Source organism: Hylobates moloch, unplaced genomic scaffold (assembly GCF_009828535.3).
Source record: "Hylobates moloch isolate HMO894 unplaced genomic scaffold, HMol_V3 SCAFFOLD_8, whole genome shotgun sequence".
Lineage (NCBI taxonomy): Eukaryota > Metazoa > Chordata > Mammalia > Primates > Hylobatidae > Hylobates > Hylobates moloch.
Genome location: NW_026652283.1, coordinates 14484383 through 14507375, shown reverse-complemented (window position 1 = coordinate 14507375; position 22993 = coordinate 14484383). Strand labels below are relative to the sequence as shown.

The 22993-nt window shown below is 36.9% G+C and overlaps 1 protein-coding gene across 1 annotated transcript in view; it reads left to right on the top strand.

Annotated features, from left to right (window-relative positions):
• EPS8 (epidermal growth factor receptor pathway substrate 8) overlaps nt 1–22993 on the top strand; it is a 178272-nt gene that overhangs the window by 49512 nt on the left and 105767 nt on the right. The gene's annotated exons all lie outside the window — the stretch shown is intronic.

Genomic DNA, 22993 nt, shown 5'->3' with positions numbered 1-22993 from the left:
ATCCAGATCTCCCTTACTCCAAAGTCCATTTTCCTTGCTGCTAGACTCATGTTATAAAAAAGTTAATATTGTTAATTATTACAGTTCATCAAAGTGACATGGTACTAGGGTAGTTTTTGGTTTAAAACACAAACTCGGCCAGGCACAGTGGCTCATGATTGTAATCCCAGCACTTTAGCAGGCTGAGGCAGGGGGATTACTTGAGCTCAGGAGTTTGAGACTAGCCTGGGCAATACAGTGAGACCTTATCTCTACAAAAGAATTTACAAATTATCTGGGTGTGGTGGTACGCACCTGTAGTCCTAGCTACTTGGGGGAGGCCAAGGTGGAAGGATTGCTTGAGCCCAGGAGGTTGAGGCTGTAGTGAGCCACGATAATGTCATTGTACTTCAGCCTGGGCAACAGAGCAAGACCCTGTCACAAAACACAAAAAGCCACAAACTCTTTGTCTTTGTCCTATTATTGGCATTTTTTTCTATATGAGTTTTTAAAAATATTCCCAATTATGGATTGTTTAAATATTTAATTGATAGATACATATTCAACATATATTTTACAACAGTAAGTTACACAGATATAGGTTACATTTAATAACATGCACTTTTAAAAGGTCTACAATTTAAATAACCTGATTACTATGTTTATTTATAGGCTTTGAGCTCAATATAGATGTGCATCTACATAGAAGAAATACTTAAATGTGCCTATTTTACTTACAGTTTATAAAATGCTAGAAAAATATTAAAAAGATGCAAAATAAAGTAACTTTGAGGCATTTGGGATTAGACATGGGTTCAAATCATAGTTTTAATCTTAGAATGTTAGCTTTTTCAGTACTTCCCAGGGTTACTGTAAGGATTAAGTCAAGTAGCATTAACGTGGGATGTGCCTTATGACAATATTTGATCCTTCATGATCTCTTTCCTCTTCATTTTTTCCATCTATATAATTTTGAATCTTGATAAAAAAGAGGAGGCAAAAAAGTATAGGAAAAAATGAAATATATTTCTTAAGCAAAAGCAACTATGGGTTGCATATTGTGCTTCAAAATGAATATTTTTCTTTTATCATTTTGTTACATGCAGAACACCTTTAATTTAGCCTTCATTGGACTGAAGTAGAAACATAAGAATTGGAGCTTATTTTCATTTCTGAGGTGAGTTCATTTGTAGAAAAATTAGTATGTTTAAATCAGTCTACTGTTTCTTTGGAAACTTTGTCATTTGCATGTACTCGGGAATACTACAGTTACCCATGAAATGCTGTTAGTGTGAAGTCATGGTGAGGGTTCCAGGCTAGGCATTCGGAGCTCCCTGTCAACAGCTGGGCTGTGCTGCAGATGCCCTTCAGTGTTGTGACCCTAGTTCCTTGACATCTTTGTATCAGTTTGCTTATTTTTAAAATGGGAATGATATGGCAGTTGGCCCTGCTTACCTTCCAGCTTACATGTTATAAGAATCAATTGAGATCATGGATATGAAAGTATTTTATTATGAAAAATATAAGGTAGAGGTATTAATATTGTGAAGTGTCACAGTGAGTTAAATGGGAATTAACAGTTACATGCAGAGATTCTTTTTTTTTTTTTTTTTTTTTGAGACAGAGTCTTGCTGTGTCGCCCAGGCTGGAGTGCAGTGGTGCAAACTCGGCTCACTGCAAGCTCCGCCTCCCAGGTTCATGCCATTCTCCTGCCTCAGCCTCCTGAGTAGCTGGGACCACAGGCACCTGCCACCACGCCCGGCTAATTTTTTGTATTTTTAGTAGAGACAGGATTTCACCGTGTTAGCCAGGATGGTCTCGATCTCCTGACCTCGTGATCCACCTATTTCGGCCTCCCGAAGTGCTGGGATTACAGGTGTGAGTCACCGTGCCTGGCTGCAGAGAATCTTTTTAAGCATGAAACTTTTGAATGTTATTGTAGCCTAGTGCCCCTGGAGCAGTAGTAAGACAGGGCCATCTTATATGTTGTTTCTGAATAAACTGGCAAACAAATAGAAGAAAAGGAAGAGGAGGAAGCAGCTGAGGAGGAGAGAAAACAAAACTAAACTGATTATATGGTCTTGAAAGCATTGGCATTTTTAGAACTACGCATCACTTGAAAATTTTTGAAGGAATTGTTTATCTATAGGTTATTAAAAATGAATTTTCTGGCCAGGCATGGTGACTCACTCCTGTAATCCCAGTACTTTGGGAGGCTGAGGTGGGAGGATTACTTGAGCTCAGGAGTTTGAGAGTAGCCTGGGCAACATGGAGAAACCCTTTCTCTACAAAAAATACAAAAATTAGCTGAGGGTCTTACCGACTTGGGAGGTTGAGGTGGGAGGATCACTTGAGTCCAGGAGGTGAAGGCTGCAGTGAGCTGAGATTGCATCACTGTACTCCAGCCTGGGTGACAGAGTGAGACCCTTTTTCAAAAAAATAAAAATAAAAATGTGTTTTCCATTAAAAACCAGCTTACATTATTTTCAATGTTTTTACATTTCTTGCTGTGGAGAAAAGCCTAGTCCCTTCTCTAGAATTTTAATCATTCATCTGGATGCCTTGATATATGTGGTATGATGCTTAATAAAATGGAATGGATATTTCTTCTATCTCCATTAGTTTTTCTGTTTGTCTGTTTTTCTTTTTACCTGCCTTTATTTCTGTTGTTGTTATTCTTCTTCCATCCACCAAGAACATGTGGTCCTCTTATCTCTGGGCTGACGTGTTTTCATATGTCCTTTTATTCTTTCTTCATCTCACAAAAGGTATATCTAGGCTTTTTAAAGGTGCCAAGATACTATTTAATGAACGTAATTACTATATGATATGGATTGGCTCTGTGTCCTCACCCAAATCTCATCTCAAATTGTAATCCCCAGAATCCCCATGTGTTGAGGGAGGGACCTAGTGGGAGGTGATTGGATCATGGGAATGGTTTTCCCCATGCTGTTCTCACGATAGAGAGTGAGTTCTCATGAGATCTGATGGTTTTATTAAGGGTTTGACAGTTCCTCCTTCACACACTCTCCCCTCTCGCCTGTTAGACGGGCTTGCTTCCCCTTCACCTTCCACCATGATTCTAAGTTTCTTGAGGCCTCCTAACTATGCTTCCTGGTAAGCCTGTGGAACTGTGAGTCAATTAAACCTCTTTCCTTTATAAATTACCCAATCTTGTGTAGTATCTTTATAGCAGTGTGAAAATGGACGAATATGCTGTATTTCTTTCCAGTATCTGTTTTGGGAGAGGAATGCTGGTCAGCTGCTAGTAAAATCATCTCCATATACTCCATTATTTAGGTATTGTTCAGTTCTAGTGTGGTGGTCATGACTACCTAGGTGGTCATTTTTGTCTAATGTTGAAGCTGCTATTTCTGTGTCTTAGTCTACAAGAAAATGTTATATTTTCCTCACATAGCTTACTTATTCTGTTCTTTGCATAATGACTGAGGTGGCTGTATTCAAGGCCTTAACAATGATTAACAACATGTCCTTTAATCTTCAGAGCTAGCTCAAGAGTTTTATTCTCCTGTGGCCACTGTAAGCTCCAAACTATTAGTAATCTGGCAAGTACTTTTATGTTCTCTTTATTGCAAATCATATTCTTTTTTATCTTTAAGAAATATTGTTTCTTAGTAAACAGTAAGTCATTTATTTGACTTCTCCAAAAAATAATTGACTATTTAAAGAAAAATAGTTTTAAGGAACATGTACCAGTTGCTTTTTTATGTAGATAGTGAGTGTAGGATGTAGCAAATAGGCCGGGTTTCATAGTCTTCACTGTTTAGTTTTGGGCATGCATGCTCTCTGAGCCTTAAATTTTATAGTTGTAAAAGTGGTGTAGTGTTGGGATTATTAGGATTAAATGAGATAGTATATATAAAATGCCTAGTACATTGTGGAGCACAAAGAAGTTCACAGAATAATGTAATTATTGTTATTACTGGTATCTTCTCCTCATTGTTGTTGTCATTATCACCATGATTATGTGGGAAAACTTAAAGGGAGTTTTGTACTAATGGGCTCAAAATGGAATGCATTGTTGATGAAGGTCTCGATACAGTAGATCACCTTGACAAATTGTATGTAGTCATAGTTTCTTTGATACACCATTCATCTTCGTTAAGATGAGAATGTCCAGCCAGCCCTAGAGATATGTCAACATTTCTGGCTGAGATTACTATTGACTTATGAAAATGGGTTGATTAGTCACTAATGAGCTGCGTTACTGGGAATAGGGTTAGAGTTTTATGAAATGCGTACTTTAACTTTAGACTTACCTACTCTCAGGAGTAGGCGTTATTTAAGTAGTAGCCAATTTGAAAGAAAAAAATCCACCTTTTCAGTTTGTTTCCTTTTTATGGATAAAATGAAAAAATTCCATCCTGAAATCAGATTTTAAGGAACAGATATATATAGTGATTAACCACCCAGCTTCCTTTTGCCTACACACACACACACACACACACACACACACTTTATCTTCTGTTTTTCATTCAGAATATGATTGCACAAGCTGTAGGGGTTAGCTAACAGCACATTGAACAGCTTCTTGCTGCCAGTTTGGGGGATGATTGAAATTATTGACCCTTACGTGAAGACAAAATGAAATATTTTTATGCAAGAATACTAGAAAAAAATCTTCTCTATTCAGAAAATACTTTAGCTCTTAGAATATTTAGCATGAGGTCACATGATGTGAAAAAGCCAATTAAAAGTCAATTAAGGCCAGGCACGGTGGCTCATGCCTATAATCCCAGCACTTTGGGAGGCCAAGGTGGGTGGATCGCCTGAGGTCAGGAGTTCGAGACCAGCCTGGCCAACATGGTGAAACCCCGTTTCTACTAAGAATACAAAAATTAGCCAGGCGTGGTGGCAGGCGCCTGTAATCCCAGCTACTCGGGAAGCTGAGGCAGGAGAGTAGCTCGAATCTGGGAAGCTGAGGTTGCAGTTAGCCGAGATCATGCCATTGCACTTCAGCCTGGGCAACAGAGCGAGACTCCATCTAAAAAAAAAAAAGTCAATTAAATATTTTTAATGGTGGAAGGCTTATTAAAGTTTTATATTCTGAATTTGTCTTCAAAATACTTTGAAAGAGAATAAACATTTCCAAGGCTACAGGAATTCTGTTTAGAGGATTTGGTTAAGCTAGCTAAAAGCCTGGATAGCAGTTGCCCACGACATTTTAATTATTCTATCTAAACAAGATGAATTTCTATGTCGTATATAGATATGCCTTTAAGGTACTATGATATATATTTTTGACTGAACTTTTTGCACAAGATGCATTTCTGAAATAAGTAAATGGAATATTTTAAGTGTCATTTGTGAATCTATTTTTAAAGCAGTATTTAACATCTAATAGACCCTGTGTGCTATTGTAGATGTTCTTATTTATATGTAAAGGAGGGCATGCCATTTGTATCTCTTTTTTTAGTTATATGGGAGATGCAATTATTTTCTGAGGGGAGTGAAGGAAAAGAAGGGCTATATTATAATTTGAGGACGTAGTTATTATGGGAGACTCTCTTAAGGAACCAACAAGAAAAGAAGTTTTGATGAGCAGTGGTTAGAAACTAGTCGATACTGATAACAATGTATAGTGGTCCTAATAAGTTTGTAATTCTCTTAAAAGGAAAACAGGAAGCAAATATAGAGAAGATTGAGTAGTCAGATGCCAGGATAAAGAGAAGGCCCCTGCCCTCAAAGAGTTCAAAGTTTTATTTACAAACTAGAATTATCTATCTTAAAGTGCCATCGTTTTTAAGCTGCCTGCAGACGATTATAGTCTAGTTCTAGTGTATCTTTTTGAATCTTTATTTTTCAGAATTGTCTTCAAGTACCTAGCTCCATGCTTACAGTTTATACTCCCCAATATTGGTTAAGTTAAACTGGATGGAATCAAGTACTAAAGGAAAAGTCATGCTTTTATTCTTCTTCTAGTGATGGACAGCAGAAGTTTTAGAGTAATCAAGATCTGAATTTAAAACCTGGCTCTGCCACTTAAGTTGTGTGGTCTTGGGCAAGTACCAAACTCTGAGCTTTTATTTCTTCTGTTGTAAAATCATGATTATCATACCTATTTCATAAGTTAGCTGAATGGTTAAATGACTCTGTGTGTGTTTGTGTATTACAAAAGTGTTTATCAAGCAACTGTAATTATCAATATGGTTATCAAAACTAAGGAAAAGTTGAGATGCCCCAAAGTCATAGAGATGGGAGTTGATATAATGGAGAGGGTTCCAGGTGACGATGGACTTCAGAAGCTACACAGGTGAATTTACAGTGTTGTGATAGCCAGTACGGAGCCGTTTTAGGTTCTTGATCCCTAGAAGTGTATTGTGAATAGTTAAATCAAAATGTATTTAAACAGGATTAATCAGGAAATACTATTAAGAGGTGTGTTGGGAGGTACAGACCTTGAGAGTTAATCATACCTATGTAAACAGTAATGAAGGCACTGCATATATCAAAATAAACTGTATTCCTGCTTATAAAAATTACCTCAACATATTTAGACAGATTGAAATCATACATGCATTCTGTGAACACAATGGAGTCAAACTAGAAATCAGTAACAGAAAGATAAGTAAATCTCCAACATTGAGAAGATACGCAACAGACTTCTAAATAATCCATAGGATAAAGAGAAAGTTTCAAGGGAGATAAAAAATACATTGACTAAATGAAAATGAAAACAGAACATATCAAAATTTGTGGGACACAACTAAAGAAATTAAAAACTAACAGAAATGCAGAATGCCTTTGATTCCTTTGATGCCATCAGTAGATTGGAGAGGGCTAATGAAAGAATCGGTGAGCTTGGAGGTAGGGCAATAGAAACTTTCCTAACTGAAGGCATAAGAAGAATGGAAAAACTGAAACAGAATATTTAAGAACTGTGAGACAATTACAAAAGGGGTAACATATGCAGAATGGGAATACCATGAGGAGAAGAAAGAGAGAAAGGATCAAAAGAAATATTTGAAATAATAATGACTGAGAATTTTCCAAAATTAACGACAGACATCAAACCACAAATCTTGGAAGCTCAAAATTAATGACAGACACCAAGCTCAGGACAAACACCAAAAAATCTAGACAGGCATATCTTATTCAAATTGCAGAAATTCAAAGACAAAGGGAAGATTTTGAAAGGTGGGGGGTGACTTCACCTTACCTTTAGGGGATTAAGGGTAAGAATTACGTCGGACATCTCTTCAAAAACTACGTAAGCAAGAAGAGAGTAGAATGAAATATTTTAAGTATTGGAAAACAGAAACGAAAATCACTTAGAATTCAGTATCCAGTAAAATTATCCTTCAAAAGTGAAGGAGGAGTAAAGACTTTCTCAGACAAAAGAACTGGGAATTTGCACAGTGCCTTACAAGAAATGTTTTTTAAAAAGATGGATTTACAAATATTTTCTACTAGTCTGTGGCTTTTCTTTTCATTTTCTTAATAGTGCCCTTCATTATTCACAATAGCAAAGAGTTGGAACCAACCCAAATGTCCAACAACAATAGACTGGATTAAGAAAATGTGGCACATATACACCATGGAATACTATGCAGCCATAAAAAATGATGAGTTCGTGTCCTTTGTAGGGACATGGATGAAACTGGAAACCATCATTCTCAGTAAACTATCGCAAGGACAAAAAACCAAACACTGCATGTTCTCACTCATAGGTGGGAATTGAACAGTGAGAACTCATGGACACAGGAAGAGGAACATCACACTCTGGGGACTGTTGTGGGGTGGGGGGAGGGGGGAGGGACAGCATTAGGAGATATACCTAATGCTAAATGACGAGTTAATGGGTGCAGGAAATCAACATGGCACATGGATACATATGTAACAAACCTGCACATTGTGCACATGTACCCTAAAACCTAAAGTATAATAAAAAAAAAAAATAGTGCCCTTTAGCCCATTTTTATTGGCTTGAATATTTTGCTACCAAAGTTTGATATTAACATATATTGTGCTTTAAATATTTCTAGAAATAGCATCTCTGCAACAAACATTTTTAGTTTAAACTTATTGGAAGTCTCAGGAATGGAGTGTTATTTTGTGTTCAAGTAAGTCACAAAGCATAAATATTTCACTGAAATGTAAATAGTAAAATCTGTGATTTTAGGCCTTGTATTTTCATGTAAAAGATATATGCTATCCTCACATAAATATGGTGGTATTAGGAGTAATGCCTGACTCTTCAAATTCAATTAATGACTCAGCACCCAGGAGAGTGTTCCTTATTGTTGTTGCTGTGTTTGTGTAACATTCTCTAAGGTTCTTTGTAGTGAGGAACAAATTACCCTTCCATGAGTCAGGACCCAGTATTATTAAAAGGGCCACTGCTGGAGTTTCTTTAAGCTTCATCTTGGGTTGTTATTAGCTTGGCAAGGACACTGGATAAATTATATACACACATACACCCACAAGACACCCTCCTGGTTTGAAAATGGAATCTATGAATTGGCTTCTGTGCCTGCTTTGAGAGTTATTGCCATGGTGATGAATAATCTGCTGCGTTTTATGGTTGGCATGATTCTTCTGGATTAGGTCACTTGTGTTTTCTTTCTATAACACCAGTCGATTGCACTTTTGGTAACAGTTAAAGTTCCATCACTAAAAAGCTAGTAGGTAGAATGCAAAACTAATGATTTAGTAGAATTAGCTACATCAATGCTTTTTAATCTGTTGATTATTCCCTTTCAGTGCTAAGTAGCAGGGGCTTACTCATTTCACAGGGCTTTAAATCTTTCCATTGCAATCAGACCTGGTAGAGAATTATTCTATGCTGCAGTTATAAGTTTTTCATCATTTATTAAAGCATTATGGGAGAACCATCTTGATAAAAGCATCTCGGTAAAGGAAACTAGGCTTTTTTTTTTTTTTTTTTTGAGGGGGGGGATGGAGTCTGGCTTGTCGCCCAGGCTGGAATGCAGTGGCATGACCTTGGCTCACTGCAACCTCCACTTCCTAGGTTCAAGCCTGATACTGGTTTACAGGCACACCACCCGGTAATTTTTGTTTTTTAGTAGAGTGGGTTTCATGTTTGGTCGGGTGGTCTCATTGTAGCAATGGGTCAGTTGTCTTAAGTTAAATTTATTAGTATCTACCAACATTAAAGGAAATATTAAAGTGTTTCAATTATGTTTAAAATAAAACAGAAGAATGAGGAGTGATAGACACAAGTAAAACAATGAATTTGGGATAATAAAATGAGTTGTTGATTTAGAAATATATACTATGTGTCAAATGGTCAGATCTACTTGGGGATGTAGTGAGAGTTAATCTACTTGGAATCATTGCTTCTAAAGCAAACCCAGTTGTGTAAAGTCCTACATATAAAGGTAGATATTAAATCCACCAGGGAAATAATCAGAACCCCAGGTGCCCAGGCTTTGTAAAAAATTTAAACAGTAAAACTGTAGTCACTTGTACTTAACTTAGATTTAACTAAACACATTCATAAAATTTCCTGAGTGGAATGATGGTTTCAGAGAGCTAGTGAGTTTCAGACCTTGAAAAAATACCACTCACTGAACTGTAGTCATTCTTAACTGTTTAACAATTGAAATCTAAGTTGTCATAAGTTTAAATTAGTACGGTTCTGGTTATGCTGTATCTTTTCTAACTCATAACTTTCGGTAATGAAAATAGCTTTCTATTTAATTAGTGTGAATTAGATTTTCCTCTCTCTTCCTTCTATATCACTAATGAAACTGGAGTAATCATTTCTGCTTCAAGGATGACTGTATGATTTCATTTATCCCTAATATAGTACACACTACATAGTAGGCACTCAGTAAATCTTTATTCATTCTTTCAGGAGGCAAAGCAGGAACAGATTAACTAATTACCAGCTCAGACCAAGTTAAGAAAAATAAAGCTACAGATTATCACTTCAAAATTTGCCTCTTTTTGCCATCTCACAATTTTAAGGAGTGCCCACTATATCACTAATATCTCTGGCAAGAAAGCATTCCGTGTGTATGTATGTAAGTGTGTATCTTCATTTTTTGCTGTCACCACACAGACATCAGGCTTTTTCACAAAATCTGACCCCCTCCCTTGACCATTTTTTATAACCACCCGACATGTATCACTACAGAGCTTTTGTTCTAGTCCTTTTACTTGGACTTTGGCAGGTATTTGAACTCTGCTGAGCCAGTGCTTTCCTCTTCAGGGATTTGTTTTTAAGATTTTCTTCCTTGCCAACCACAGAGACTGAATTTTATATCCCACAGATGAGTCTGAGATTTCCAGCCCCCTCCATAAATCCCATCACTCTGTCACTCTTGACAGTGTAATTATCCTTTTTGTTTCTTGCTGCTTTCCTACTTGTAATCTTTGTTCCTCAACATGTCCTTCATCTGAAAAAAAAAGGCCTCCAATCCTTCTTGCTTTGTCAGCTCTTTAATTCTCTTGTGAAATAATCCTCAGATATCAGCTCCCCACAAAGCCTTCTGGAGGAGAAGTGGCAGTTTGCTTCCTTAAATCTTTCTGTCTATTCAGTTTTCATGAGTGACTAATAACTAGCCATCATATTAAAGTCTTCTGATCTTATATAAGTATGATTTTTTATTAGATTTATGTTTTGTTCATTGTTTATGTTGTTCAGTGTATGCATGTGCTATGTGTACACTTTTAATATGTGTATCTATACCTGTATTTGTAATACAGATAAACCTAAAGGCCAAATTCTGCATCTTATTTTTGAACCAATCAAGCAGCCTACTGACATGAGACAAATTTCAACAAATGCTTAAGACACACATCTGATAAATATATAATAAAACTTGTATGTTGACAGAGCTTTTAAATTTTTAAAATTCATATTTCTCCATTTTTTTGTTCATTTCTCTGTTATTTGATGATGATGAATCAGGATTCTTTTAATGAGATAATGAGATCTTTCCAGGTCTGATGTCCAAGGTTGATACTGTGGTGGTGAGTGAATCACCATATGATGAAGACCCACTGTGTCACTGTATTTTAGAATTTTTAATAAGGTAACAAAGGTATGAGAATTAGGCAGGACAATGTAAATGAAGTGCTGTGTAAACTACAAAATGTATTGCACATCCGCACAGATTTTTTTTTTTTTTTTTTTAGTTTTTTTAGTTTTTTTTTTTTTTGAGACGGGGTATCACTATATTGCCCAGGCTGGATTTGAATTCCTGTTCAATTCTCCTGCTCAAGTGATCCTCCTGCCTCAGCCTCCCAAGTAGCTGGGATTACAGGTGTGAGCCACTGCAACCAGCTACATGGCTTTTCCAGAGATCTCTGAGAGTGATTTCAGGTGATACACAGTTAGTGGTATGAGATAAAGCACATTGCTGCTAAAATTTCAGACAGTCCCCATAAACAAGTAGAAATTGCTTCAGTTATCTAGCAGGTAAGTATCAGATTTGCTGGCTTATCCTGATTTATTGACACAGATCTGTGGACTAGTGGTATCCTATTGGAATGCAGAATGACATTTACCTTGAATAAGAAAGTGGCTTTTTTTTTTTTTTTTCCTAACAAGATATCTAGGAGTGAGTGATCTGTGGATGTTGAATTTTTTTCATTGTGACATAATTCCAAGTGACAAAGTGAACTGAAGACTTACTATTTTCATGCATTGTATGCTATTTTAAGTTTTGGAGAAAAGAACTTTGGAGATTTTATTAATCTGTTTTTACACTGCTGATAAAGACATACCCAAGACTGGGTAATTTATAAAGAAAAAGAGGTTTAATGGACTCACGGTTCCATGTGGCTGGGGAGGCCTCACAATCATGGCAGAAAGTGAAAGCCATGTTGTCTTACATGGTGGCAGGTAAGAGAGAATGAGAGCCAAGTGAAAGGGAAAACCCCTTATAAAATTGTCAGATCCTTTGAGATTTATTCACTACCATGAAAACAGTATGGAGGACACTGCCCTGTGATTCAATTATCTCCCTCCAGGTCCCTCCCATGACACATGGGGATTATGGGAGCTATAATTCAAGATGAGATTTGGGTGGGGACACAGCCAAACCATATCAGAGATTGAAAAGTTTTAAAAGTAAAGTGATATCCATACTTGCAGATATTGAGATGTCTGTAAACAGTCTCCCTTACAAAATAGAGCAATGCCAAGATAATTTGTGTGGGAGATATGCATATGTATATCGTATGTCTTTCTAAAATATTCATACATAAGACTCACACAAAGCGACTATTTAATATGTACTTATTATACCATAACAGTCAAAATTTGAAATAGAGCTGATTTGAATTAATTTTTATGATTTGACAACACAGAAAACTTTGATAAACTTTATTCATATTAAGAAAAGCTACTTTTTCTTTCTGGATCTAAGTCTCATGTTTACCTAATGTAGAAGTCTTTGAAAGAAGACTTTTTGGTGATATTTTACACATACCTTATACATAAAGTACACAGTTTATCCTGGGAGTCTCAGATGAGGATTGAATATTGACATCAAATTCTGAAAGTTCATAAACCTTAGGATTCACTGACCCAAAGGTGATGTTTTGATTTCATATTAAGAAGCCACAGAATTTTTCTGTTAAGTCAGTGAATACTAGAATATTCCAAGTCAATAAAAGATAAAGAATAATGACAGATGTCTCTTTATAAATGATGTAATGATGCTTTTGTACTAGTATAGTTAACCTGTTGGTTGTCTTCAAACTTAGTTCTGTATTTGCAGTAAAAATTAAGGTGACCTTCTGGGATTTGAGAGGTAGCATGAGGTTAGTGGGTAAACTTCATCTTCTTAAGTATAAAATGACTTTACTTAAAAGTTGATCAAAAACTTCTGGTTTTGGATTAAGTATAATTAGAATAATCTATGGAGGTATACAGAAAGGATTACCACTTCATGAGATTTATAAAAAGAAAAACAGATGTGGTTTTTAACTTAAGGATGTTATTGAGAATACGGAAAGACATAATCTATAACCTTTTTGAAGTGTAGATATAGAATAGGTCTACATTAATTTTTTAAATTAGAACTTGACACTGAAAACATAAATCCAAGATGTATGTATATTTTGGTCTTGAGGAAAAATCTTCTGCATATTTATACCTTATACATATACAATGAAAAATCCACGCTGATGACTAACAAATGATTCCTATTGATCTAAAAGGAAAAAGATGAAAAATCAGCAAGAAAATATTGAAAACTTTAAGAGAAATGGTTTTAAAGAAAGGGTACCATCACTACTAAGCAAAGAAATAGTAATTTTTTCCTCTATCAGATTGAAAAAGATTTTTTTTTTTTTTTGAGACACGGTCTCACTCTGTTGCTCACCTGGAGTGCAGTGGCACAATCATGGCTTACTGCAGCCTTTACCTCCCAGGCTCAAGTGATTCTCCCACAGCAGCCTTCTGGATAGCTGAAGCTACAGGTGTGTGTCACCATACCCAGCTAAGTTTTTGTATTTTTTGTAGAGATGAGATTTCACCATATTGCCCAGGCTGGTCTCGAACTCCTGGGTTCAATTGATGCATCCCCCTCAGCCTCCCAAAGTTCTGGGATTATAGACATGAGCCATCCCGCCCAGCCTTGAAAAATGTTTTTTGTTTTGTTTTTTGTTTTGTTTTGTTTTTAAACAAGTGATGATATCCAGTGTTTTGGTGAGAGTGTGAGATAACACACAAAAAAATCTACTGGTGACTGGGTGCTGTAGTCTGAATATGTCGCTCCACAATTCATATTTGAAACCTAATCTTCAATGTGATAGTATTAAGAGATGGAGCCTTTTGGAAGGTGATTAAGTCATGGAGAGCCCTCATGAACGGGATTTGTGCCTTTATAAAAGAGGTGAGAAGGAACTGTTTGCCCCTTCTGCCATGTGAGGACACTGCTAGAAGGAAGGCGCCATCTTTGAAGGAGAGAGCAAGTCCTCACCAGACACTGAATCTGCTGGCGCTTTGATTTTAGACTTTGCTGTGAATGGCAGCACATCACAAATTACCCAGCATAACGCATTTTTGCTATAGCAGTCTGAATGCACTAAGACAGAGTGTAAGTTGGTGTAACATCTCTGGAGGGAAATTTTGACAGTGTATTAATAATTTAGAGATGGGCATATCCTTTTACATAGCATCTTCTTTAGAATTTTACATTAAGACAACATTCTGGAATAGGCATTAAGATTTATGTTCAAGGATGGCAGTTGCAGATTGTCTTTTATTTTTTAGCTGCAGATTTTTATGATAAATATTAGCAGTGTACTGCTCAAGGAAAGATTAGTTACATAATTTTGGGGTGGGGGGGGGTAACTGTTTAAAATAGGCTGTAGAACAAGCTTGTCCAACCCGAGGCCCAGGACAGCTTTGAGTGCGGCCCAACACAAATTCATAAACTTTCTTAAAACGTTATGATTTTTTTTGCGTTTTTTTTTTTGTACCTCATCAGCTATTGTTAGTGTATTTTATGTGTGGCTCAAGACAATTCTTCTTCTTCCATTGTAGCCCAGGGAAGCCAAAAGATTGGACACCCCTGCTGTAGAAGGCTTCAATGAGAAATCATTCATAGTACGATGGTCTTTTTGTTGTGACTTCTCAGGATACTTTGAGTTAAAAGGTTATAAAACCATACAGACAGTAGCCCCTTTGAAAAAAAAAAGTATGTATGCATTAAAAAAAACTAGAAAAATTTATAAAATGTGAAAGCATTTATCTCTGGCTAGTAGGATGACTCATGATTTTTGTTCTTAAAATATTTTTGTATGTTCTAACTTTCTGCCACGGATTTACTTTTATGATCAGAAATAATATTTGTAAAATACAGTAAAAATTTTAAAAAGTCTGATATTTGGTGCTGAATGAAACACTAGAAATCCTGCAGGCACTTCTTATTTCTATTTGTTGTAGTAAAGTGTGCTTTTATTACTTTTAAGTTTTCAGGAAAATCCGTTTAACTTGATGCACAAGACAAAGGCAAACAAGATTGTCTTTCACAAGAAATGGAGGATAAAATGTACTATTCCAAAGAAGGAAAACTGATGGGCTGAGATGTAGAGCAGTGTGCCTTCTAACTGGAGAGCTGCCTGGGGGTTTGGAGATGAAATTTTCTGTCTATTGGTTCACGGAACTGGCTGCTTCCAGACGATTACTTTTTTGTTGAGCCCCACGAACCTCGTTCTTTTAGCTGAGTATTATGTAGTTTTTCCAGTATTGCTTTCTTTCCCTCATTACATCTAGGAAAACAGTTTGGAGACGAGCTACTGGAGTTAAAAAAATCTATTTGGTTTTATTTGTCAATTAAAAAATCTATTTGGTGTGTGTTAGGTTTATTTTTGTGAGTGGGGAATGGCATATGACTGTATATTACAGACATGGGTGGGTTTCCCACAGATTGTGAATGGGAAAAGTTTGAGTTACTCTGTTGTGGTATTTGTGTTATAGTATTTTCTTGCTTTCTTTTCACTCTGAGTATATGTGGACATATTTTTGATTGCCTTTACCTATTATGTGCCAACTATTGTACTAAGTGCTGGGGATACAGTGGTAAACAAAGGCTGGCCCTTGCCCTCAAAAAGTATGTATTCTAATGGGACAGACAGGGCAAAAGTAAATGACGTGCAACATCACCAACTGTAGTAAGTGGTAGGGAGAAAATAAAAAAGAAAAGCACACAGAGATTAAGAGGGTGGGTTAGGTCTGGGGATAGATAATCTCATACAGCACTTTAAATATCTGGGTGTGCTTCTTTGAGCAAGTGGTAGATAAACAGGCTTAAAGGATGAGAATTGCTAAGAAATGGAGAACTTGAGTTTCAGGCAGAGGGAGCAACATGCCCAGGGAGTCCAGGGCTGGGGCAAAGTGAGCAAGGAGGTAATAGAAAGAAGGAAAGAGACAAAGCTGAAAAGTGAGGCAGGGGACAGATCCTAAAAGGGCTTTTAGGTGACAGTAAGAGGCTTTGATTTTACTATGACTGCATTCAGACAACACTGAAGCGTTCTAAGTAAATAACATGACCAGATTTAAGGAACACCCCATTTTATGATCACTAAGTGTATGATTATTTGTAACACTTAGCAGAATGTGACTGTCAATGAACCCCTTTTACAGTATGCTTTGGTTATATCAGTAGTGTGACCATTATGTTCTTAGTCACCCTGGAGTAAAGAAGAGTTATAGTTGGGCATGATGGCACGTCTGTAATCCCAGCTACTCATGAGGCTGAGGCAGAAGGATTGCTTTAGCCCAGGGGTTCAAGTGTAGCCTAGGCAACATAGGAAGACCTTATCTCTTAAACAAAGAAGTTACAATTTATGTTACCTTATCTGATCCCAAGTGTTACCTAGCAAGGGGGAAATATTTGAATTATTTAGAAAACTCAGATGTGACTTTTTAAATCTACCATTTATTAATTATAATTAATCAGGTACCATGCCATACTCTTTTCATATATTATTTGAAAATAATATGTGAAGAAGATGCTATTATTTTCATTTTATAGATAAGCAAACAGATTTAGTAATGTGGCCAAAGTTGTATAGCCTTAAAGTATGGAGTTGGGATATGAGCCTGTTTTGTACATGAACCTGAATTCTTTACAACTACGTTCTACTGCCTATACTGATGATTTGTTTGTCACATAACACTAAATTGTATAGCCAGGAAAATAATTAAGGTTTAGATTTCAAATCCATGGCTTTTTGGCCATAACATACCACCTCTTGACATAGTTGGTTTAATATGTTTTTCATAGCCCCATGTCAAAAATAGAAGGGGATTAGATGCCATTTTTAGAATTATAATTAAGAGGTCTTAAACTATAATCTAAATAAAGATTAAAAATGGGTTAGGAGAATAAGCATTTTATCAATTGAAAATAAACTGGAAAGGGATCCTTAATATTTTGCCCACCCAGGGTAAACCTTCACTGCACTAACAATTTTCAGCCCAAGGCCCTAACTAAATTCTACCACCTGGGCAAACTCTAGTCCAATGATATTCAAAGAAATTAAACCATTTTAAAAACTGATATATCCTCTGGCAATTTAATATAAGTGTATCACCGTGGCATTCAGCTTCAGATCATGTGTTGCTGTAGTATCTTCTCTTTATATGACTGCATTTCTGTTATGTGTCACTGACACGGCTTGTCTGATTTCAAGCCCCTTCTATCACTCCTATTTATTGGTAACATACAAGCTTCAAGGATCATTTGATGTGCAAACTTAATTGCAGGTTTTACTTTTAAAGGATGACATAAGCTATATCATTTTAACAACTATTTGCACAGCTTTTTCTAAACTGCTACTCAGAAAACAGGCATTTTTATTCTGTGTATTGTAATGCTTCCTGACTTGTCAAGGCTGCTTGCTCAGTAATTAACTGATATGTAAGTATGTATGTATGTATATATATATGTATGTTTATATATGTGTATATATACATATATATGATGATGTTTTGCAGTGCTTCAATAGGTACATGCTTCAGAATTAAACTTGGGCATTTCCCCTGACTTTTTGATAAGAGGACACCTTATCAGCATTCACAGTTCCTTTTTGGTATTTACTGGTTTGCCCCTTTCTCTTCCTTCCTTCCTCGCTTCCTTCCCATTGCTATATAGCACATGATTATAGATAGGAGAGGTTAAGTCTTGCTACCTAGCTAATGTGATAATTTCCTGACAGTATTTCAGAGTTAAGGTAAAAATACTCCAGAAAGGATTGATACTTCTGTAAGAAATGCCTTTTTTTTCTCTAAATGGCACTTAAGAACCCAGAAGCACTCATGATTTTAATATGCTGAAGTAGTCCTGTCATTTTTTTTAGAGTTTAACTTTTTGTGGAAAGGACAGGCTTTGAGGACAACATTGTAAGTTTAAAAATGCTGTTTTACAAGGACCTTCTAGACAATTCTTTTGATACGCATTCACCAATATGTCCAGCTAGCTCATTTGGTAGAATATGAGACTCTTTATATGCACTCATCAAGCTAATTACAGGGGATGGGAGTTCCATTTGAGCCAGGTGAAATGAGGAAAGTCTAAGTAAAATCTTAATTATTATGGGAAATACTGATACTACATGCCAAAAGCTTTCATTTTCCCTGCTTCAATTCTTTGTACCTATTGTGTTTCAGCAGAGTCTGTATTTAAATGGGAAATTTTCAGCAGAAATGTGAGGCTCCCATAAATATTGTTACTCAATGATTTGTAAGGTGAATTTGCAGATGTCCTCATAGTGACTCATAATTTTTCCTTATTCATCATTAGGTTTTGTGACTATTTGGTTATTTCTTTTTTCAGAAATTTTATGTTGAAAAGTGTAAAACTGCTAGTTACTGTGTTTTAGCCAAAATCTAATTAAACAGGTTTTCTCCTTTTAAATTTGAATTAGGAAAATGTTCTGGGGTATTGGATCTGAATGAGACTTACAAATTGGTCTCATTGGTCTCATTTTACAGGTGAGGAAGTGGAGGCTGAGAGAGGTTAAGTTACTCACCAAAGGTTATAGAGCTATAAAGTGGCAGACTTGGCGCACAAACACAAGCTTTTGGTTTCCTTGTGCTGAGGTCTTAACACTTTACATCTAATCTTTAGTTATAGGACATGAATGGAAATGAGAAATCACTTTTTCCCCCAATTTTTTTTGTTTCTTGCTGGCCTTTTAACTGAAATTGCCAAATAAGATCATGTCTTATTGGAGCTGTACAGTGATTTTTAGGTTGAAAGTGACATTTAAAATCCATAATCAAATAAGTTGGTGTGGTGTTTCCCTTAATGCATTCCTAAACATTGCCTATTTAAGGCAAAACTACCATTTTGTTCATTTATATTCCCTGTTGCATAATTTTGCAGTACATCTTTCTCAAATCAATATTTTCCTAACTTAGACTACTAATACCATCTATACACTTAATTTAAGTATGGTCTCACTCTTCTAAATAACTTATGGAAAGAACGTATAATATTGGTCCTGCTGTTTATATTTATTCATGCTAAGAAGTGTCCATTTCATTTTCTTTTTCTTTCTTTCTTTTTTTTTTTTTTTTTGAGATGGAGTCTCGTGCTGTCACCCAGGCTGGAGTGCAATGGCGCTATCTCGGCTGACTGCAACCTCTGCCTCCCGGGCCTAAGCGATTCTGCTGCCTCAGCCTCCCAAGTAGCTGGGATTACAGGCACGTGCCACCGCACCCAGCTAATTTTTGTATTTTTAGTAGAGATGGGGTTTCACCATGTTGCGCAGGCTGGTCTTGAACTCCTGACCTCAGGTGATCCACTCGCCTCGGCCTCCCAAAGTGCTAGGATTACAGGTGTGAGCCACTGTGCCTGGCCCCCTTTTTTTGTTTTTTTTTTTCTACCTTTAATCCTAGCTCTACAGCCAAACAATAGCTTCAACCCATACTGACTCATTGAATGTTTTAACAAATTCCTGTCATTTACATGCCATGCATGTTTGTCCTTTTGCATGACTATAATTGTAGTTACATATGATTCTCCCAAAGATGAGTCATATTACATCTCCTGTCCCTCTCCAGGTAAATTGTTAAAGCATTTGATTGATCATTCTATCCATACGGATTTAACTAGCTTAGCATGTATGTAATTGAAGTTTGACAATATGTAGTTTAGAGTATTTCTTTAGAAACTTATTTTGGGTTTCTTACTCTCACTGAAAAAGGTATTAAAGTTAGGAGAAGGATTGGTTTAAAGAAGACAAAGCAGATAGTGGATCTTATGAGAAGAAGGAATGAAGGACCAATGAGGAATTGGGGTTGAACAATACAGGAACTGAAAGTGAAATTTTGCTTATACTTCCAAGATGAATGGATTGTGACATTGTTGATCGATTCTGCTTGGTTGTCCTAACAATTTTTGTAAGTGACCTCACATCATTTTGGATCTGATGATCTTAGCTGACAGATTATGTTACAGCCTATTTTGTCTGCCTCTATATTTGTAGTTACAAAGTATGGGAATTTAGGGCAAGGTTATCAGTAAAGATGTGTGTGTGTGTGCAATTTCCAGCTTCCTTCAAGAGCTTTGGAAAAAAGTGCAGTAACCAAATCTGTCACATTCCAAATATATAATATTTCATGTGACTACTTCTGGTAAACTGCCCTATCATAGAAAACTGAAGGAATCAGCAAATACCCATGAGCTTTGCTTAGAATTGTCCCACATCATTGATATCCTGTGTATGCATATGAATGACTATGGATGGTTTCAGTCCATGCCATTTTTTAAATATTTGGACAATGATTTGTCATATATCAGCCTGTGCCAGATTAGCCTTTCGTAAGACTTCATTAACATCTTTACTGATAGATAATTCAGGAGCCAAAGGTATATCAGAATTTTGTTTAACAGCAGGGTATTAACTGTACCTGTTAACTTATTACTAGGAAACTGTCTATTTCCAAGCAGCAACATTTTTTGGCATTTGGCAGACCTGTGGACCATTTTTAAGAGACAGTATCTTAAAAATGACAGGGATTGGAATTGGGACACTCTCTCATTTCTTTCAGCTCTCAAGTTTAGTGATACTTTGAAATGTTGGGTTGGAATTTTATGATTATGGTGTTTATTTTGATTATATTCTTCATTTTGAAGGGTTTTCTTCTTGCTACTTTTAATACTGATTTTCTCATTGAGGAATTATATTAGTACTTTCTGCTGTTCTCTCCATTGGTTTCAAGACTTAATATTATTATCCTCTTCTCACTCCCTTCAGTTTCTGTGTCCTACCATGTTTTTTTTGTTTGTTTGTTTGTTTGTTTTCCTGATGTCCTTCTGTTGCAGTTTGGGTTCCCCAGAAAGCAGATTTTGAGATGGGAATTAGTGTTCGGTAAAGTTTATTAGAAGGTGTTCTTGGGGGCCAGGTGTGGTGGCTCACACCTGTAATCCCAGCACTTTGGGAGGCCGAGGCCAGCAGATCACCTGAGGTCAGGATTTCAAGACCAGCCTGGTCAATATGGTGAAACCCCGTCTCTATTAAAAACACAAAAAATTAGCTGGGCACTTTGGGAGGCCGGTGGATCACCTGAGGTCAGGATTTTGAGACCAGCCTGGTCAACATGGTGAAACCCCGTCTCTATTAAAAACACAAAAAATTAGCCAGGCATAGTGGCGCACACTGGTAGTCCCAGCTATTCAGGAGGCTGTGGCAGGAGAACCACTTGAACCCAGGAGGAGGAGGCTGCAGTGAGCCAGGATTGTGCCACTGCACGCTCCAGCCTGGGCAGCGGGTGAAACTCCATCTCAAAAATAAAAAAAAAAAAAGGAAAGAAAAAAAAAAAAGAAAGCGCTCTTGGGATCAGCCCCTGTGGTTGAAGGGAAGGAAGGAAACACTGTTGGGCCGAGGGGGATGTTGGGCTGCCATGTAGTCTCAAAGAAGATCTGACCTGTGGGGTGCTCCAAAGCTGAGAGGGATCCTCACCCTTGTCCCCAGTTGGAGAAAGGGGACCAAGGCTTTGTCTTCCACATGTCAACTAATCTTTGGATGTGGGCTTCTCTGGGAAGGGTGTGTGATACTGGGTGAAGTGAGGCCATCCTGAAAGAGCTGATAGTTGAAGGTTGTCTGCAGGCAGCACTACAGCAGTTGGGGAATCAGCCCTTCCATCCTGAAAGGAGATGTGAGTGGCATGTCACAGTTTCCATTCAATCTTTTTTGCAGGGGTGCTGGAGATGGGAAAGAATGGCCCAAGGGATGGGTCAGAATTTTCAGGAATAAGGAGTTGCAGCATACAGTGGTCAGGAGCTTGAGAGATGGTAGAGAACAAAAGTGGATGTAGAATAGGTTCTGCCAGACAATTGACTTCTGACATTGACTATTGCTTTTCTAAATACATTTTAAAAATTCTATTTATAGTGATGCTTTTCCCTTTTAAAGTTATAGAAACCTGATGAAAACTCTGAGTGCAGTATACAGAGAATGTATTTTTTTTTTTAACCCATTTCCCATTTGCCCCAAGAATACTGCACTGGCAACAAGCAGCACTTTTTTATTCAAAGTGGGAAATGGGCTAAAGAGTTGGGTCCTGCTCAGTCACACAGGCTGGAATACAGTGGCGTGATCATAGCTCACTCCTGGGCTCAAACTCCTGGGCTCAAGCAGTCCTCCTGTCTCAGCCTCGTGAGCAGCTAGGACTGCTGGTGTGTACCACCACGCTTGACTGATTGCTGAATTTTTTGTGGAGATGGGGTCTTGGTATGTTGCCCTGGCTGCTCTTGACTTCCTGGACTCAAGGGATCCTCCTACCTTGGCCTCTCAAAGAGCTGGGATTACAGATGTGAGCCACCGTACCCAGCCTGTGCCATATCTTTATTCAAATATAATTTGGTTTTATAAAACATACAGAGTTTTTAGTTTATGTTCTTTATAGGCTCTTTTTTCTTTCTCCATTTATTTAATAATTTAAATATACTTTTTTGGCGTCTTCATATTAAAAATTAGTTGAGCACTCAGTTTTCTGTTTGACATATTTGTTAACAATCACAGTAAATAATTTTCTCACATATTTTATAATCTCTAAATTTATAAGCTCATCTTCAATGGGGATTATTTTTTGTTTTGTTTTGTTTTGGTTTGGTTTTTCTATCCAAAGAAATCCTATGGGGCCTTGTTTATCTATCATCACTTTAAAATAGTTTTGTGTTTGTTTCTTCTAGATACTTTAGAGATTTCACTGGTCCAGGATCTAATTCCTTAGATTGGAGATTCTTAATTTTTTTACCTAGGAAATTCTCATACAAATAAAATTCAAATTTCAAAACTGTTGTGTCATAGGTTTAGGATTTTAATTTCTTAGAGCATTTATAGCATTTCCCCTGTCTTCTTCACCCAGATTCTCAGAGACAAGCTCCCTTGAAGTCTTAATATGACTACGAGTGAATTTCTCCTCCCCTGACCCCACCACCACTTTTTAACTATGAGGATAGACCTTTGAAGACAGCCCTGGTTTTCTGGAAGAATCTCAGTACCAACTTTTTACCTCATGTGTGCCCAGGGCCTCCCCTTCTGTCCCTGCATAAGT